Genomic DNA, 19664 nt, shown 5'->3' with positions numbered 1-19664 from the left:
CTTTGTTGAACTTTCTTTTATTTTACATGCTGTTTTTTTAAAAAAAGATGATATTGAAATATTACCACCAAGTTTTTAATATAAACATGCAGTTTAATTTTGAAAACTAACAAGACCAGATTTGTTTTTTATTTTTTAAAAGAATTATGTATGGAGTTTGGGGCCGGACATTAGGAATTAGTTCTGGGAACTTGTGATCTGTAACATAATATTTTTAATGTGTTTCCATGTACAGTTTTAACCCTTAAGTGAATAGTTTTTGGGGGAGGTACTTTGCTTGCATTTAGTCTAACCTATCATTAGATACTTAGTGCTTACTTTATATGGTCTGTAATTGAATGACACTCTATAAGAGTTTTAAGTCAAGATCCAGATAAAAACCACTTTCAACACAGTTATTTTAAAAATAAAAGAACTTTGTTATAACACCTGGACAAAATATTCTACATTAATTTAGAAAGGGCACTTCTCTTAAAAAAGGCGAAAAATATAAAAAACCAAGTAACGAGAATTTCCTTATTAGGTCATACCTGATATAAACCTAACTTTCTAAAGAATACTAAGTCTTAGACAGCTTAGCTTCAGTAACTCATGAAGCAGTTTATTCTCATTCTTCTGGATTCTAGCATTTTCCTTTATAGTATGGGTGAACTATTCCCTTATTGTTCTGATAGATAAAGAGGGTTGTTAAAGGAACGGCCATTATAATCCTGAGATTATTATTTTTTAATTAAAAAAATCATTATTGTTGAAAGTATTACAAATGTCTCCCACTTTCCCCCATTGACCTCTTCTAGCCCCCTCCTTCCATGCCCCCTCCCTACCCTACTCCAGGCCTTCAACACCGATTGTTTGTGCCCGTGCTTTAATATATTCATACAAGTTCTTTGGTTGATCTCTTCCCCCCAGCTTACCCTGCTTTCCCTCTGAGATTCCACAGTCTGTTCCATGCTTCTATGTCTCTGGATTTATTTTGTTCATCAGTTTATTTTGTTCATTTGATTCCAAATATGAGTGAGGTCGTGTGATACTTGTCTTTATCTAACTGGCTTATTTCACTTAGCCTAATACTCTGCAGGACCCTCCATGCTATCTCAAAGGGTAAGAGATTCTTCTTTTTTATGGCTGCATAGTATTCCATGGTGTAATATACCACAGCTTTTCCCCCACTCATCTACTGATGGGCCCTTGGGCTGTTTCTAGACCTTAGCTATTGTCAATCGCGCTGCTATGAACAGAGGGGTGTATATATTCCTTTTTTTTCAATAATAACTTATTTTTTTATTGTTTAAAGTATTAATATAGTACATACATCTCCTTTTTCCCCCCCATTGACTTCCCTCCATCCTCCCCTACCCCTTGTCGCATGCCCTCATCCCAATACCCAGTGTCTTGTATCCAATGGTTGTGCTTATATGCATGCATACAAGTCCTTTGGTTGATCTCTTCCCCCCCATCGCCAACACTCCCCAGCCTTCCCGCTGTAATTTGACAGTCTGTATGGTACTTTACTGCCTCTGTATCTATCTTTTTGTTAATCAGGTTCTTTATTTTTCACAAATGAGTGAGATCATGTGGTATTTTTCTTTCATTGACTGGCTTATTTCACTTAGCATAATGCTCTCCAGTTCCATCCAGATTGCTGCAAATGGTAAGAATTCCTTCTTTTTTATGGCAGCATAGTATTCCATTGTGTAGATGTACCATAGTTTTCTGATCCAGTCATCTGCTGACGGGCACCTAGGCTGTTTCCAAATCTTAGCTATTGTAAATTGTGCTGCAATGAATATCCTTTCTGATTGGTGTTTCTAGTTTCTTAGGATATATTCCTAGGAGTGGGATTACTGGGTCAAATGGGAGTTCAATTTTCAGTTTTTTGAGGAAACTCCATACTGTTCTCCACAGTGGCTGCACCAGTCTGCATTTTCACCAACAGTGCACGAGGGTTCCTTTTTCTCCGCATCCTCGCCAACACTTGTCGTTTGTTGATGATAGCCATTCTGACAGGTGTGAGATAGTACTGCATTGTCGTTTTGATTTGTATCTCTCGGATAATTAGTGACTTTGAGCATGTTTTCACGTGTCTCTTGGCCTTCCATCTGTCTTCTTTCGAAAAGATTCTATTTAGGTCCGTTGCCCATTTTTTTATTGGATCATTTATCTTCCTTTTGTTAAGTTGTATAAGTTCCCTGTAGATGTTGGAGATTAAACCTTTATCAGTGATAACATTTGCAAATATGTTCTCCCATATAGTGGGCTTTCTTGTTGTTTTGTTGATGGTTTCTTTTGCTGTGCAAAAGCTTTTTATTTTGATGTAGTCCCATTTGTTTATTTTCTCCTTAGCTTCCATTGCCCTAGGAGCAGTATCGGTGAAGAAATTGCTTCGGCATATATCTGAGATTTCTCTGCCTGTGGATTCCTCTAGTATTTTTATGGTTTCCCATCTTATGTTTAAGTCCTGTATCCATTTTGAGTTTATTTTTGTGTGTGGTGTAAGTTGATGATGTAGTCTCATTTTTTGCATGTATCTGTCCAATTTTCCCAACACCATTTATTGAAGAGACTGTCTTCACTCCATTGTATGTTCATACCTCCTTTGTCAAATATTAATTGAGCATAGTGGTTTGGGTCGATATCTGGATTCTCTATTCTATTCCATTGATCTATATGTCTGTTCTTGTGCCAGTACCAGGCTGTTTTGAGAACAGTGGCCTTGTAATACAGCTTTAAATCTGGTATTGAGATCTCACCTACTTTGTTCTTCTTTCTCAGGATTGCTGTGGCTATTTGGGGTCTTTTTTTATTCCAGATGAATTTTTGGAGAGTTCTTTCTAGGTCTGTGAAATATGTCGTTGGTATTTTAATGGGGAGTGCATTGAATCTATAGATTGCTTTGGGTAGTATGGACATTTTAATGATGTTGATTCTACCAATCCATGAACATGGTATGTTCTTCCATCTGTTTACGTCTTCCTCTATCTCTTTTTTCAGTGTCCTGCAGTTTTCCGTGTATAGATAGGTCTTTTACCTCCTTAGTTAAGTTTATTCCTAGGTATCTTAATTTTTTTGGTGCGATGGTAAATGGGATTGCTTTTTTAGTCTCTCTTTCTGTAAGTTCACTATTGGTGTATAGAAATGCCATAGATTTCTTGGCATTAATTTTGTATCCTGCTACATTGCCGAATTCATTTATTAAGTCTCATAGTTTTTTGATGGAGTCTTTTGGGTTTTTTATGTACAATATCATGTCATCTGCAAATAAGGACAGCTTTACTTCTTCTTTTCCAATTTGGATGCCTTTTATTTCTTCTCCTCGTCTAATTGCAATGGCTAATACTTCCAGTACTTTGTCGAACAGGAGTGGTGAGAGTGGGCATCCCTGTCTTGTTCCTGTTCTTAGGGGAAATGGTTTTAGTTTTTGCCCATTGAGTATGATGTTGGCTGTGTGTTTATCATATATGGCTTTTATTATGTTGAGGTATGATCCTTCTATTCCCACCTTGCTGAGAGTTTTTATCAAGAAAGGGTGTTGGATTTTGTCATATGCTTTTTCTGCATCAATTGATATGACTATGTGATTTTTATCTCTCAATTTGTTTATGTGATGTATCACGTTTATTGATTTGCAGATATTGTACCATCCTTGCATCCCTGGGATAAATCCTACTTGGTCATGGTGTATGATCTTTCTGATGTACTGCTGGATCTGATTTGCTAGAATTTTGTTGAGGATTTTGGCATGTATGTTCATGAGGGATATTGGCCTGTAATTCTCTTTCATTGTGTTGTCTTTATCTGGTTTTGGTATTAGGGTGATGCTGGCTTCATAGATGGAGCTTGGAAGTGTTCCTTCCTTTTGAATTATTTTGGAACAGTCTTAAGAGGATAGGTTTTAGTTCTTCCTTGAATGTTTGGTAAAACTCCCCTGTGAAGCCTTCTGGCTCCAGGCTTTTGTTTGCCGGAAGCTTTTTGATGACTGCTTCACGTTCTTCCATAGTTATTGGCCTATTGAGCTGTTTAGATTCTTCCTGATTTAGTTTTGGGTTCTGTGCACTTCCTGGACTTGTAAGTCTATTTCTTTCACTAGGTAGGGGAAGTTTTCGGTCATTATTTCTTCAGATAGGTTTTCAGTGTCTTTCTCTCTCTCTTCTTCTGGCACCCCCATAATTCTGATGTTGGTACGCTTGAAGTTGTCCCAGAGGCTTTTTACACTATCTTCAACTTTCTGAATTTTCTTCTCTACTTGCTTCTCTGGAGGAATGTCCTTTGCCTCCTTGCATTCCAAATCTTTGACTTGATTCTTGAGTTCCTCTAGTCTGCTGTTGGGTCTCTGTATAATATTTTTTTATTTCAGTCAGTGTATGTTGAATTTCTAGTTGGTCCTTTTTCATATCTTCGAGGGTCTCATTAAATTTATCAGCCTTTTCCAGGAAATTCTTGAAAAACCTTATAACCATGGTTTTGAACTCTATGTCCAGTCGTTTGTTCTCCTCCATTTCTTTCGTTTGTGATCTGTTTCCTTGTCTCCTCATTTTCACTGCTTCCCTGAGTTGGTAGGGTAGCTTTGTGTACTAGCTGTACTATTGGTTCAATGGGTCAGCCTCCCAGTTACCTGAGGTGGACACTCTTGGTGCACCCCTTTGTGGACTGTGTGTACAGCCTTGTTGTAGTTAAGTCTTGATTGTTGTTGGTGTCACTGGGAGGAATTGACCTCCAGGCCAATTGGCTGTGAGGATCCGCTGTGTCTATAACGGAAGAATTACTGTGCTGGAGACACGTTTATGGGGCAGGACTTGTTCCAGTAGGGCTTTGTTGCTCACTGAGTCTGCCTCTTGAATGTGTCCCTTAAGAGACACATTCAAGTTGTAATCTGGTGTTGTCTCACACGGACCACTAGATACACTAGTTCCTGGATCTCAAATGGGGTGCAGGTCAGCTACTGTCTGAGGCCACCCAGCAGGAGCTACAGCGAGAACTACAGTTTTCTCCTCTTTGCTTGTGGTTTGGCGGTTTTGGAGCAGTCTGACTGGAGCTGCAGTTTATTTGGTTAAGCTTCCACAGAACAGGCCATTTATATGCAAAAGCCGCTGTGTGGAGCCTGGGTGGGTTTGTAGGATGTGCGGGCGCGGTCTCCGGGCGGGGCGGGATCTCATGGCAGGGCGGGGACTCAGGGCGTCACTAGGCTATGGCATGGCAAACGGCAATGGCTGCCGTCAGCCGTCTCTGCCTTTCTGTGTTTCCAAGTCCCCGTGTCCCACACTCCAGCGCAGTAAACAATGATTGCTGTGTGCACCTCTGCAAAAAAGTCACTCTCACTTTCCGACCCGATGGCCGACAGTCCAGCTTCTCCCCGTAGGCGTCTGGGTCCCCTGCGTATCCCCAGAAACTGGATTTCAGAGTGATCGGGAGCTTGTCTCCCTTTGGGTTGAAAAAAAGCCGTGTGCCCAATTGCCTGCCACCAGCCCGATTTGCACGCCTCCGTACCTCAGCTTTTCAGCATTTGTGCTCCTTTCTTCTTCCTTCTCAGTTGTAAAACTTCCACTCAGCAAGCTTTCCCGTGGTTCTGGGTGGTAGACGTTTTGTCTTTTAGTTGTAGTTTTGAAATTGTTGTGCGAGGCGGCAGTTTAGTTGTTTACCTTTGCCGCCATCTTGGTTCCTTCCTTGGTGTCATGCTTTTGGGGTTCATTTTGCTTGGGTCTCTGTGAGCTTCTTGGATTTGTGTGGATTTTTTTCTTCCCTATTTCAGGGAAGTTTTCTGTCATTATTTCTTCAAACAGGTTTTCTATTCCTTGCTGAGTTTCCTCTCATTCTGGAAGCCCTATTATGCGGATGTTGTTTTGTTTCATGTTGTCCCAAAGTTCCCTTAGGCTCTCCTGCTTTTTAATATATTTTTAGAAGCTGCTCTAATTGGGTATTTTTTCTCACATTGTCTTCTAGTTCACTGATGTGGTCCTCTGCTTCTTCTAGTTTACTCTTGATGCTTTCTGTTGAGTTCTTTAGAGCAGCGCTGTCATTTTTCATTTCTTCTTGGTTCTTCTTCATTTCCTCTTGGCTCTTACTCATATTGTCGAGTTTGTCTTCCATTATTTTCATCCACCTTATGACCATTTCTCTGAATACTTTCTCTGACAGGTTGCTTGCCTCTATTTTGTTTACTTCCTTTTCTGGTGATGCCTGCTTTTCTTTCATATGCGGGCTGTTTCTTTGTCTCTCCATGGTCTGTCTTTTTCGGATGTCTGGTTATGTAGTTCTCTCTCTCCTTATCCCAGGTGAAATCTGACCATTCCATGGTGGAGTGTGAGCTCCTTTGAATCCGCGTGTTTGTGTCAATTTGGGACCAGTGTTCTGGGACTCGCAGCTGTTTGGTGGTTGCCTCAGTTGTGGCTTCTCAAGCTTCCGATAAGATCCACTTTCCCCTTCAGGATGGTGCAGTCTCTGTGTGTGATCTGGTCGCTCTGAGAGGGAACCCAGCAGCAGTGGGGGCTGCCCAGTCAGGGGAACCACGTCCAGCAGTCCCCCACCTTCTCTGGGAGTTTAGCTGTCCTTTAACTCTCCAACAAATCCTCCCCCTGCGACCCTCAGCTGCTCTTTCTTTCTGCTCTGGGACAAGGCTCGGGACCCATCTGTCTATTCCGCCGCCATTTTCTCTTCTCCCAGAAGCTTTTTATTTTGATGTAGTCCCATTTGTTTAGTTTCTCTTTAGTTTATTTTTTCCTAGGAGATGTATCCATAAACATATTGGTATGAGAGATGTCTGAGATTTTGCTGCCTACGGTTTCTAATAAGATTTTCATGGTTTCACGACTTGCATTGAAATCTTTTACCCATTTAGAATTTATTATTGTGTATGGTGCAAGTAGGTGTTCTAGTTTCATTTTTTGCATGTATTTGTCCAATTTTCCCAATATCATTTATTGAAGAGACTGTCTTAACTCCACTGTATGCTCTTGCCTCTGTCGTGAAATGCTATTTGAGCATAATGGCTTGGGTTGATTTCTGGGGTTTCTGCTGTGTTCCATTGATCTATATGCCTGTTCTTGTGTCAGTAGCAGTCTTTTTGATTACAGTGGCTTTGTAGTATATCTGTATTGTATAACTTGATATCTGTATTGTGATCCCTCCCACTTTGTTCTTCTTTCTCAAGATTGCTGTGACTATTCTGGGTCTTTTTTAAAAAAATAAATCTTGATTGTTCAGATTATTACAGTTGTTCCTCTTTTTACCCCCTCATAGCTCCCCTCCACCTGGTTCCCACCCCACCCCTTGCCCTTACCCCCCCCCCCACTGTCCTCATCCATAGGTGTACGATTTTTGTCCAATGTCTTCCCGCACCCCCCATGCCCCCTTCCCCTGAGAACTGTCAGTCTGATTCTATTATATTCACCAGTTTATTCTGTTCATCAGATTTTTTATTCACTTGAATTTTAGATTTACTTGTTGATAGATATGTATTTGTTGTCCCTTTGTTGTCCATATTTTTTATCTTTACCTTTTTCTTCCTATTCTTAGAGAATACCCTTCAGCATCCTATCTAATAAAAGAACAATATGCAAATTGACCATCACTCCAACACACAAGATGGCCATCCCCATGTGGTCAAAGATGGCTGCCCCCATGTGGACACAAGATGGCCACCACAAGATGGCCGGCAGCGAAGGGCAGTTGTGGGCAATCAGGCCAGCAGTGGGGGGCAGTTGGGAGGGATCAGGCCTGTAAGGGAGGGCAGTTGGGGGGAACCAGGCCTGCAGGGGAGGGAGGTTGGGGGGACCAGGCCTATGGGGAGGGCAGTTGGGGGGAACATGCCTGCAGGGGAGGGCAGTTGGGGGGGGACCAGGCCTGGAGGGGAGGACAGTTGGGGGGGACCGGGCCTGCAGGGGAGGGCAGTTGGGGGGACCATGCCTGCAGGGGAGGGTAATTGGGGGGGGACCAGGCCTGAGGGGAAGACCGTTGTAGGGGGGACCCAGGCCTGCAGGGAAGGTCAGTTGGGGGTGACCAGACCTGCAGGGGAGGGCAGTTGGGGGGGACCCAGGCCTGCAGGGGAGGGCAGTTGGGGGTGATCAGGCCTGCAGGGGAGGACAGTTGGAGGGGACCCAGGCCTGCAGGGGAGGGCAGTTGGGGGTGACCCAGGCCTGCGGGGGAGGGCAGTTGGGGGTGATCAGGCCCGCAGGGGAAGACAGTTGGAGGGGACCCAGGCCTGCAGGGGAGGGCAGTTGGGGGGTTCCAGACCTGCATGGGAGGGCAGTTGGGGGTGACCAGGCCTGCAGGGAAGGACAGTGAGGGGCAACCAGGTTGGCAGTGGAGGGCAGTTCGGGGTAACCAGGCAGCCAGGGGAGGGGAGTTAGGGGCAATCAGGCTGGCAGGGGAGCAGTTAGGTGTTGATCAGGCTGGCAGGGGAGTGGTTTGGGGGTGATCAGGCTGGCAGGCAGAAGTGGTTAGGGGCATTCAGGAAGGCAGGCAGGCGAGCAGTTGGGAGCCAGCAGTCCTGGATTGTGAGAGGGATGTCCGACTGCCCATTTAGGCCTGATCCTACCGGGCAGTCGGACATCCCTCTAGGATCCCAGATTGGAAAGGGTGCAGGCTGGGTTGAGGGACACACCCTCCCCACGAATTTTGTGCATTGGGCCTCTAGTTTCATATAACACTGGTTTAGTGGTGATGAACTCCTTTAGCTTTTTCTTGTCTGTGAAGCTCTTTATCTGTCCTTCAATTCTAAATTAGAGCTTTGCTGGGTAGAGTTATCTTGGTTGTAGGTTCTTGCTATTCATTACTTTGAATATTTCTTTTTAAAAAAAAATATATTTTATTGATTTTTTACAGAGAGGAAGGGAGAGGGATAGAGAGTCAGAAACATCGGTGAGAGAGAAACATCAATCAGCTGCCTCCTGCACACCCCCTACTGGGGATGTGCCTGCAACCAAGGTACATGCTCTTGACTGGAATCGAACCTGGGACCCTTGAGTCCACAGGCCGATGCTCTATCCACTGAGCCAAACCAGCTAGGGCCACTTTGAATATTTCTTGCCATCCCTTCTGGCCTGCATAGTTTCTGTTGAGAAATCAACTGACAGTCATATGGGCACTCCCTTGTAAGTAACTAACTGTTTTTCTCTTGCTGCTTTTAAGATTCTCTCTTTGTCTTTTGCCTTTGGCATTTTAATTATGATGTGTCTTAGTGTGGTCCTCTTTGGATTCCTCTTGTTTGGGGTTCTCTGTGCTTCCTGGACTTGTAAGTCTATTTCTTTCACCAGGTAGGGGAAGTTTTCTGTCATTATTTCTTCAAATAGGTTTTCAGTATCTTGCCCTCTCTCTTCTTCTGGCACCCCCATAATTCGGATGTTGGTATGCTTGAAGTTGTCCCAGATGATCCTTACACTATCATCATATTCATCATATTTTTGGATTCTTTTTTCTTTTCTGGTTGGGTGTTTTTTGGTTCTAAATATTTCAAATCTTTCACCTGATTTTTGGGATCCTCCAGTCTGCTGTTGAATCTCTGCATTTTATTCTTTATTTCGGTCAGTGTATGCTTAATTTCTAATTGGTTCTTTTTCATATTCTTGAGGGTCTCACTAAATTTCTTGGAGGTTTCTAAAAGATTATTGAGTAACCTTATAATTATGTTTTTGAACTCTATATCCAGTATTTTCCTTTCATCCATTTCTCTCATTTGTGACTTGTTTCTTTGTCTCCTCATTTTGGCTGTTTCCCTGTGTTTGTTTCTATGTATTGGGTAGCTGCTAAGTCTCCTTGAGTTGATAGAGTGGTCTTGTGTGGTTGGAGGCCTATAGGGCCCAGTGGCTCACCCTCTCCAGTCACCTGATGTGGACGCTGTTGGTGCACCCCTTTGGGGCTATTTGCACAGTCTTGTTGTAATTAATCCTTGATTGCTGTTGATATCACTGGGAGGAATTGACCTCCAGGCCAATTGGCTGTGATGACCAGCTATGTCTACACTGGAAGATCTGTTGTGCAGGAGACACCCTTATGGGGCAGGACTTGCTTCAGTAGGGCTTTGGTGCTGAGTCTGCCCCTTTGTCTCTTATGGATGTGAAGAGTTGTAATCCGGTATGGTCTCATTCTGACCACTGGGTACACTGGTTCTTGGATCTCCAAGGAGGTGCAAGGTCAGTCACTGTCTGGGGCTGCCCAGCAGGAGCTACAGAGAGATCTGCAGATTCTTCCTCTTTGTATGGGGTTTGGAAGTGCCCAGACGAGGCCCAACTGTGAAGCAAGGCCGCTGCTGCTGTCGGTCCTTGGGTCTTCTTTTGGAAGCTCTGGGGCTCTCTATCCCAGCTGCAGTTTGACAGATTTTAGGCGAAAGGACAGGCCATTCATATGCAAACCCGATGCGCCCAGCTTGGGTGGGGTTGTAAATTGGGTTGGGCGGGGTCTCTGGGAATCATGAGGGCGGAGCAAACAGCAATGGCTGCCAGTTAGTCCTGAATCGGAGAAGTCCCTGGTTCTCTGCGTCCCACACCCCTGTGCAGGAACAATGATCGCTGCGAGCACCTCTAAGAGAAAGCTGCTCTCACGTTCCTGTCCCGATGTCAGACAGTCCAGTTTCTCCCCTTATGGGTCTCGGTCCCCCAGAGTCTCGCCCGGAACTATAGTTCAGAGCAAGCTGGAGCTTGTATCTCCCTCCTGGTTAAAAGAGCAGCACATCCAGGTGCCAGCACTTTCAGAGCCTCTGCACCTCTTACCAGTCTCAGTGCGCTTTCTTTACCTCTCTAGTTGTGGAACTTCCAATGGGCCAGCTTTCCTGCGGTTCTGGGTGGTAGTTGTTCTGCCATTTAGTTGTGGTTTTGATGTGGTTGTGAGAGGTAGCAAGTGTAGATGATTACCTATGTCACTATCTTTCTTTTTTAAAATTCCATATAAATTTATGGAGTACTAGTGGCCCGGTGCACAAGATTTGTGCATGGGGGGGCAGTGGTTCCCTAAGTCCGGCCTGCACCCTTTCGCAATCTGGGACCCCTTGGGGAATGTCCTGGGATCGGGCCTAAACTGGCAGTTGGACATCCTTCTGACAATCCAGGACCGTTGGCTTCTAACTGCTCACCTGCCTGCCTGCCTGATCACCCCTAACCACTCTGCCTGCATGCCTTGCGGAATGCTTGCTTTGTTGCTGCACCCTGCCCGATTGCCCCTTACCACTTGCCTGCCTGCCTGAACATCCCTAATCACTTGCCTGCCTTCCTGATAACCCCTAACCCCTCTGCCTGCCTGTCTGATTGCCCCTAATCACTCGCCTGCCTGCCTAATCACCCTTAACCACTCGCCTGCTTGCCTGATCGCCCCTAACTGCTCGCCTGCCTGCCTGATCACCCCTAACCATCTCTTCCTCGGCCCCCACTGCCACGGCTTTGTCAGGAAGGACATCCGGAATGATGTCCAGAAGGTCTTTTGGCTGTCTGGTCTAATTAGCGTATTACACTTTTATCAATATAGATTTGGGCTAGATCTGTGAAATATGCCATTGGTATTTTAATAGGGATTGCATTGAATCTATAACTTGCTTTGTGTAGTATGGACATTTTAATGATATTACCTCTACCTATCCATCAACATGGTATATTTTTCCACTTGTTTATATCTTTATCTCTTTTTCAATGTCCTATAGTTTTCCAAGTACAAGTCATTTACCACCTTGGTTAAGTTTATTCCTAAGTATCTCAATTTTTTTATTTCAGTGGTAAATGGGATTGTTTGTTTAATTTCTCTTTCTGAAATTCATTATTAGTGTATAAAATACCATCGGTTTCTGGGTGTTACTTTTGTATCCTGCTATGTTCCTGAATTCATTTATTAAATCTAGTAGTCTTTTTTGGTGGAGTCTTTAGGGTTTTCTATGTACAATATCATGTCACCTGTGAATAATGACAATTTTACTTCTTCCTTTTCAATTTGGATGCCTTTTATGTTTTCTTCTTATCTGATCACTGTGGCTAGGACTTCCAGTACTATGTTGAATAAGAATGGTGAAATCAGACATTCCTGTCTTGTTCTTGTTCTTTGGGGAAATCGTTTTAGTTTTTGCCCATTGAGTGTGCTGTTTGTTGTAGTTTGTCATATCTGGCCTTTATCATGTTGAGATATACTTCTTCTATTCCTACTTTGCTGAGAATTTTTATAAAAAATGAGTGTTGGATTTTGTTGAATGCTTTTTCTGAGTCTGTTGATATGATCATGTGATTTTTTTATTTCAATTTGTTTATGTGATCTATCATGTTTACTGATTTGCTGATATTGTACCAGCCTTGCATCACCAAAATAAGTCCCACTTGGTCATGGTGTATGATCTTTTCAATATATTGCTGGATCCGATTTGCCTGATATTTTATTGAGTATTTTAGTATTTATGTTTATCTGAGATATTAGCCTATAATTCTCTTTCTTTGAAGTGTCCTTAGTTGGTTTTGGAATTAGGATAATACCAGTCTCATAGAAAGAGCTTGGAAGTGTTCCTTCCTCTTGGATTATTTGGAATAGTTTGAGGATAGGTGTTAGTTGTTTTTTGAAGGTTTCATAAAACTCCCCTATGAAGCCATCCTAACCAGGACTTTTGTTTGCTAGGAGTATTTATTTTTTATTGCTTCAATTTCATCAGTAGTTATCAGCCTATTTAGATTTTCTGATTCTTCCTAATTGAGTTTTGGAAAATTGTATTTTTCTAGGAATATGTCCATTTCACCTAGGTTGTCCAGTTTGTTAGAATTGAGTTTTTTGTAGTATATATTTTTTTAACAATCCTTTGTATTTCTGTGGGGTTGGTTACTTCACCTCTTTCATTTCTGATTTTGTTTATTTGGGTCCTCTCTCTTTGCTTCTTGGTGAGCCTGGCTAGAGGTTCACCAATCTTGTTTATCCGTTTACAGAACCATCTCTTGGTTCTATTGATCTTTTGTATTTATTTGGTCTTTATGTCATTTATTTCCACTCTGATCTTTATTATTTCCTTCCTTCTGCTTACTCTGGGCTTTACTTGTTGCTCTCTTTCTAGTTCTTCAAGTTGTAGGGTTAGATAATTTATTTCCAGTTTTTCTTGTTTTTTGAGGTAGGCCTGTAGTGCTATGAACTTCCCTCTCAGGACTGCTTTCACTATGTCCCATAGATTTTGGAGTGTTATATTTTATTTTCATTTGTTTCCAGAATGTCTTTAAATTTCTTCTTTGATTTCTTTGGTAACCCATTCATTGTTTAATAACGTGCTATTTAGCCTCCATGTGTTTGAATGTTTTGGGTGTTTTTACTGTAGTTGATATCTATTTTCATTACACTGTGATCTGAGAAGATGCTTGATATGATTTAAATCTTCTTGAACTTGTAGAGACACTTGTTTTGTGTCCTAAATGTTGTCTGTGTTTGAGAATGACCCATGTGCACTTGAGAGAAATGTATATTCTGCAGCTTTGGGGTGAAATGTTCTATAAATGTCAGTTAAATTCATCTGATCCAATGTGTCAGTTATTTATTTATTTATTTATTTATTTATTTATTTATTTATAAATTATACTAGAGGCCTGTTGCACAAAGAGATTCGTGCAATAGGCCTTCCTTCCCTTGGCTTCCAGCACCGGTTTTCCTCCGGCACCTGGGACCCAGGCCTTCGCTCCGGCCAGAGTCTGCCTTCTTCGTCTTTGCTGCAGGCTCTGGCCAGAGTCTGCCACCTTCGTCTTCACTGCAGACTCCGGCCTGAGTCTGCAATCTTCGCTGCAGACTGCCGTCTTTGTCTTTGCTGCAGACTCCAGCTTGAGTCTGCCATCTTCGTCTTCTGTGCAGACTCCGGCCAGAGTCTGCAGTCTTCGTCTTCGCTGTGGCCAGAGTGCCGCTCCTGTAGTTGCCTTCGCCCTCCGCCCTCCCTCTCATAGCAGGTGTCCTGCCCCACCCGGCCACTCTGCACCTTGAGCTGCTGCCATCTTTCTCCTTCTAATTTGCATATTCCCTCCTGATTGGCTGGTGGGTGTAGCGGAGTGATGGTTAATTTGCATGTTTCTCTTTTATTAGTGTAGATTTTTATTGACTTCAGAGTGGAAGGGAGAGGGTGAGAGAAATAGAAACATCAATGATAAGAGAATCATTCATTGGCTGCCTCCTACACGCCCCCTACTGGCTATTGAGCATGCAACCCATGCATTTACTCTTGACTGGAATTGAACACAGGACCCTTCAGTCCACAGGCCAATGTTCTATCTACTGAGCCAAACTAGCTAGATAGGGCAATTTATATTTGCTTTTAGAATGAATACAATATAGGCAACAATATAGGGAAATAACTAAGAAGAAAAAGACTTTGTACAGAAAGCCCTACCCAGTTAACTATGGTAGTAATAAAGACACAAAGTCTTTAGGGTTTGAACTGAGACAGTGGCAATAAACATGGAAAGGAGAAAATTTTGAGACTTAGGAGATAAAATTAACTAGACATGATAAATGACTGGATATGAAAGGTAAAGAAGAAATTGGAATCAGGACAATAACAAAGTCCTAATTTGGAGAACAGTGTACAGAGGAGTCATATACTCAGACAGGAAGAAGATACAGATATAGGAACAAGTCTGAAAACAAAGATGATTCGTTCACATTGAACAAGCTAAATTTACAAAACCTGGAGCTCAGATAAAAAGTTCTATACTGGCTGGTAGTTCACACAAAAAAGCAGACACACACAGTAAAAAACAAATTAGAATCTTATTGGGACTCTTCCTTTATATTTAAATTTCATGAACATATAATCTAGCTACTAACACTTCCTGGTGAGAAAAACTATTCTTTTTACTAGATGAAACATTGCAGTTTAGCTGAAAAAGGACAGGTTAAATGAGGGGACGATGCGATTGTCATTTGGAAGAGAGTTGAAGCTGCTTTTCAAAAGAGTCTCAGGGAAAAACAATTACAAAACAGAAGGACAACTTAAGGGAGCTGAGGGACAACATGAAACATAACAATGTTTGCATAATAGGATGCCAGAAGGGGATGAAAGTGAGCAAGGGATAGAGAATGTGTTTGAAGAAATAATGGCAGAAAACTTCTCTAACCTGGGGAAAGAAAAAAGTCACATAAGTCTAGAAGGCAAGAGAGTCCCAAGCAATAAGAACCAAAACAGGTCCATGGCCAGATGCATCAAAATTAAAATGTCAAAAATTAAAGAGAGAATCTTAAAGGCAGCAAGAGAAAAGCAATTTGTTACCTACAAAGGTAACAAAATTAAATAAAGCTGTCAGCTGATTTCTCATTAGAAACTCTACAGGCCAGAAGAGAATGGCATGAAGTATTCAAGGCAAAGAAAAGCAAGGATCTGAAACCAAGATTACTATATTCAGTAAGGCAATCATTCAAAATAGGTGGAGAAATAAAGAGCTCCCCAGACCTCACCCCCCCAAAAAAAGGAGTTAAAGGAGTTCATCACCACCAAACCAGCACTGCAAGAAATGCTAAAGTGAGAACCAAGATGGTGGCATAGGTAAACGTCTGTATTTGCTGCCTCCCACAACCACATCAAAATTATAACTAAAATACATTACAACCATCATCCAGAACCATCGGAAAGCTGGCTGAGTGGAAGTATTACAATAAGACAAGTAAAGAAGAAAGCACACTGAGACTGGTAAGAGGTGCAGAGGCGCGGAACAGGCTGGTCTTGCACTTGACTGTGCCACTTTTTAATCAGGAGGGAGATCACTTCTGTGGAGGCCACCTGGAGGAGCAAGGAGTCCCAGCCCCTAGCCCAGGGTTCCAGAGCTGGGGAAAGAAGTCCCTACGGGCAGTAAGAACTAAGGGCTGTAAAAACCAGTGTGGATTGGGCTGACACAGAGGCTGCTGGAAACCTAGCTGATCCTCTTAAAAGGCTGGTACCACAAACTGCATTTTCAAGCTCCCACTTCCTCTGAGCTCCATTGCTGGACGAGGCTCTGGGGGACCCAGACACATACGGGGAGAATCTGGACTGTCTGGCATCGGGGCAGGAACTCAGGGGCAGCTTTCTTCCAGATGGAGGTGCTTGCAGTGGTCATTGTTCCCATGCTGAGACCTCCCCAGTGCAGGGCCGACTGGCAGCTATTTCTCTTTGCTCTGCCCTGGTGATTCCCTGAGACCCCGCCCCACCCAATTTACAACCCCACCTAAGTTGTGAGCAGTGGCTTTTGCATATGTATGGCCTGTCCTTTCTCAGCCTAAAATCTGTCAAACAAGCTGCAGCTGGGTCAGGGAGCCTCAGAGCTACCAATAAAATGTCCAAGACCTGGCACCAGCACTAGCCTGCCTTGCATCACAGCTGGGCCTTGTCTGGGCACTTCCAAACCTGATACAAAGAGGAGGATCTGCAGATGTCTCTGTAGCTTCTGCTGGGTGGCCCCAGGCAGTGGCTGACTTTGCACCTCCCCGGAGACCCAAGAGCCAGTGTACCCAGTGGTCAGTGTGAGACCATTCTGGATTACAACTCTTCACATCCATAAGCATCACACTCAAGGGGCAGACTCTGCGAGCACCAGAGCCCCACTGAAACAAGTCCTGCTCCATAAGGGTGTCTCCTGCATAGCAGCTCTCCCACTGCAGTTATAGTTGGTCCCCACAGCCAATTGGCCTGGAGGTCAATTCTTCCCAGTGACACCAACAGCAGTCAAGGCTCAATTACAACAAAACTGTGCACACAGCCACAAAGGGGTGCACCAAGAGCGTCCACCTCTGGTGATTGGTGAGTCTGAGCCACTGGACTCTATAGGACACCTACTACACAGGGCTACTCTATCAACTCAAGGAGACTTAGCAGCTACCCAATGCATAGAAACAAATACAGGGAAGCAGCCAAAATGTGGAGACAAAGAAACAAGTCACAAATGAAATAAATGGATTGAAAACAAACTACTGGTGACAGAGTTCAAAACCACAATTATAAGGTTACTCAATAATCTAGAAACCTCCGAGGAACTTAGTGAGACTTTCAAGTATCTTAGTGAGAATGCCAAAAAGAAAAAAGGAAAAGTACCAGTCAGAAATTAAGCATACACTGACTAAAGTAATAATATACAGGATTCAACAGTAGACTAGAGTAGCAGTCACCAACCATTGGTCTGCGGACCACTGGTGGTCTGTGAGGTCCGAAAGGTTGGCAACTGCTGGACTAGAGGATCCCAAGAATCAAATCAGTGATTTTAAATATGAGGATGTAAAAAACACCCAACCAGAAGAGCAAAAAGAAAAAAGAATCCAAAAATATGAAGATAGTATAACGAGCATCTGGGACAACTTCAAGTGTACCAACATCCGAATTATGGGGGTGCCAGAAGAAGAGAGGCAGCAAGATATTGAAAACCTATTTGAAGAAATAATGACAGAAAACTTCCCCCACCTGGTGAAAGAAATAGACTTACAAGTCCAGGAAGCGCACAGAACCCCAAACAAGAGGAATCCAAAGAGGACCACACAAAGACACATCGTAATTAAAATGCTAAGGGCAAAAGACAAAGAGAGAATCTTAAAAGCAGCAAGAGAAAAACAGTTAGTTACTTACAAGGGAGTGCCCATATGACTGTCAGCTGATTTCTCAACAGAAACTATGCAAGCCAGAAGGGAGTGGCAAGAAGTATTCAAAGTGATGAATAGCAAGAACCTACAACCAAGATTACCCTACCCAGCAAATCTCTAATTTAGAATTGAAGGTCAGATAAAGAGCTTCACAGACAAGAAAAAGCTAAAGGAGTTCATCACCACCAAACCACTATTATATGAAATGCTGAAGGGTATTCTTTAAGAAGAGGAAGAAGAAAAAGGTAAAGATAAAAAATATGAACAACAAAGGGACAACAAATACATATCTATCAACAAGTAAATTTAAAAATCAAGTGAATAAAAAATCTGATGAACAGAATAAACTGGTGAATGAAATAGAATCAGGGGCATGAATATGGAATAAACTGACGATTCTCAGAGTGAAGAGGGAGGGGGTAGGGGGTGTGGAAAGAGATTAAACAAAGATCTTATATTCATGTATGCATTATCTATGGACACAGACAATAGGGGGCGAGGGCCTGGGGTGTGGTGGGAACCAGGTGGAGGGGAGCCATGGGGTCGGGAGGGGGGGAGATGGACATCTGTAATAATCTCAACAATAAAGATTAAAAAATAAAAGAAGAATGCTTGCTCTTAATTCTTGTGCTATACTGCTTTTCACTTTAATGACTTTAATTTCTTTTTTATAAGTAAAGTAAGACTTAGACTTTGTTATATATATTTATATGATGTCCATTTCATTAACCCTTTAGGTATATTACTTTACATTTTTCCTTGTGGAATTAGTTCTAATTGAGTCATTTTTAATTGAAAGACATACTGTGGTAGACATGCTGAGATAGTTCCTTTAACCTTCTGATAGCTTTTGAGGACCTCCAGGGCTCTTGTGCTTGAAAGATGCAGATTTTACTGCAGTTTGGTATATAATCTTTTCAAATGGTTTTTGGGTAAAATTTTGAAATTTTTTTATCCTAGGAAAGACTTTGAGCTATTTGTTCAACTTAAAAGGTCTTATTTCTCTGCCAAAGTTATTTTTTCATATCTCTTCTGTTCCCTCCCTCCCTCCTTTCTTTTTGTAAAATTTATTTCAGAGAGAGAAGGGGAGAGGGAGAGAGGGATAGAAACATCAATGATGCATCGATTGGCTGCCTCCTGTACACCCGCTACTGGGGATCAAACCCATAACCCAGGCATGTGCTCTGACGGTGACCTCCTTGTTTATGGGTCGATGCTCAACCACTGAGCCACACTGGCTCACTACTATTTCTTTCTTTAAAAATCTAGCAACCAAACTTTTAGGGGCAGAAATTGAATATTGGGGACCAGCTACAGTTATAAGAAATATTAATCATGCTCTTTTAATCATGATGGTTCTGTTCTGATTAGAGAAAGCACATTCTAACCTCGCTGAGAGTTGTATGCCCTGGGAATGGGAGTTAACATTGGAATGCCGTCCATCCTACTTCTGAGAACTGCCTATCATTATGGAAATATTTACAACCTTGTGGCAGAAACAATTTAGTACAGGGGCACCTGTTCTTCACAACTCCCATCCCCTATTATCTGTAATTTGGTCTCAGGGTGCCTGGAGGCACCCGCCCTCCTGTGACACCACCCTCCCCCAGCCTACATGATTTGTAACTGTTAATGATTATCCTGTGCCCACTTTCTCCATACTTGTAATTTCTACTTTCCTACGTAATCTTTGTACTTCTACCCAATATAAGCAGCTGGTTTATGGTGGGGTACAGAGCAGATTTTTGTGGATGATCTGTGGCTCTTCCATACTACCTGCATTATTGAATAAATGCTTATATATGATTCAACCCTGTTTCTGCTTAATTGACACAAGTAGTGACAGGCAGCCCAGATCACTTGGTTGTCTGGTTACAAAACAAACCTTACAAGAATAGGATGATTTATTATTCAGAAGAGAATCATAATCTTTAAAAATTCAACCTTTCCTTGCTGATATTTGTACTTTTTGTTATTGTTGTAGATTATATTTAACACTTTGTATAGGACTAATCTTTATGGACAATAGCTTCCCTATTTGGAGAGACAGCTTTTTTAGGGACTCAGTAGTTTAAAACAAATTTAAACATACTATAATCAGACATTTAAAAGGGATACTAAATGATAGCTGACACTACTTTGAT

At 42.4% G+C, this 19664-nt stretch overlaps 1 protein-coding gene across 3 annotated transcripts in view; it reads left to right on the top strand.

Moving 5' to 3' along the window:
- The window catches only part of SENP7 (SUMO specific peptidase 7), a 165686-nt gene that overhangs the window by 66703 nt on the left and 79319 nt on the right, over positions 1-19664 (top strand). The window lies entirely within an intron of this gene.

The sequence above is a fragment of the Cnephaeus nilssonii genome, assembly GCF_951640355.1.
Source record: "Cnephaeus nilssonii genome assembly, chromosome: 3".
Classification (NCBI taxonomy): domain Eukaryota; kingdom Metazoa; phylum Chordata; class Mammalia; order Chiroptera; family Vespertilionidae; genus Cnephaeus; species Cnephaeus nilssonii.
This window is presented reverse-complemented; position numbering and strand designations above follow the sequence as displayed.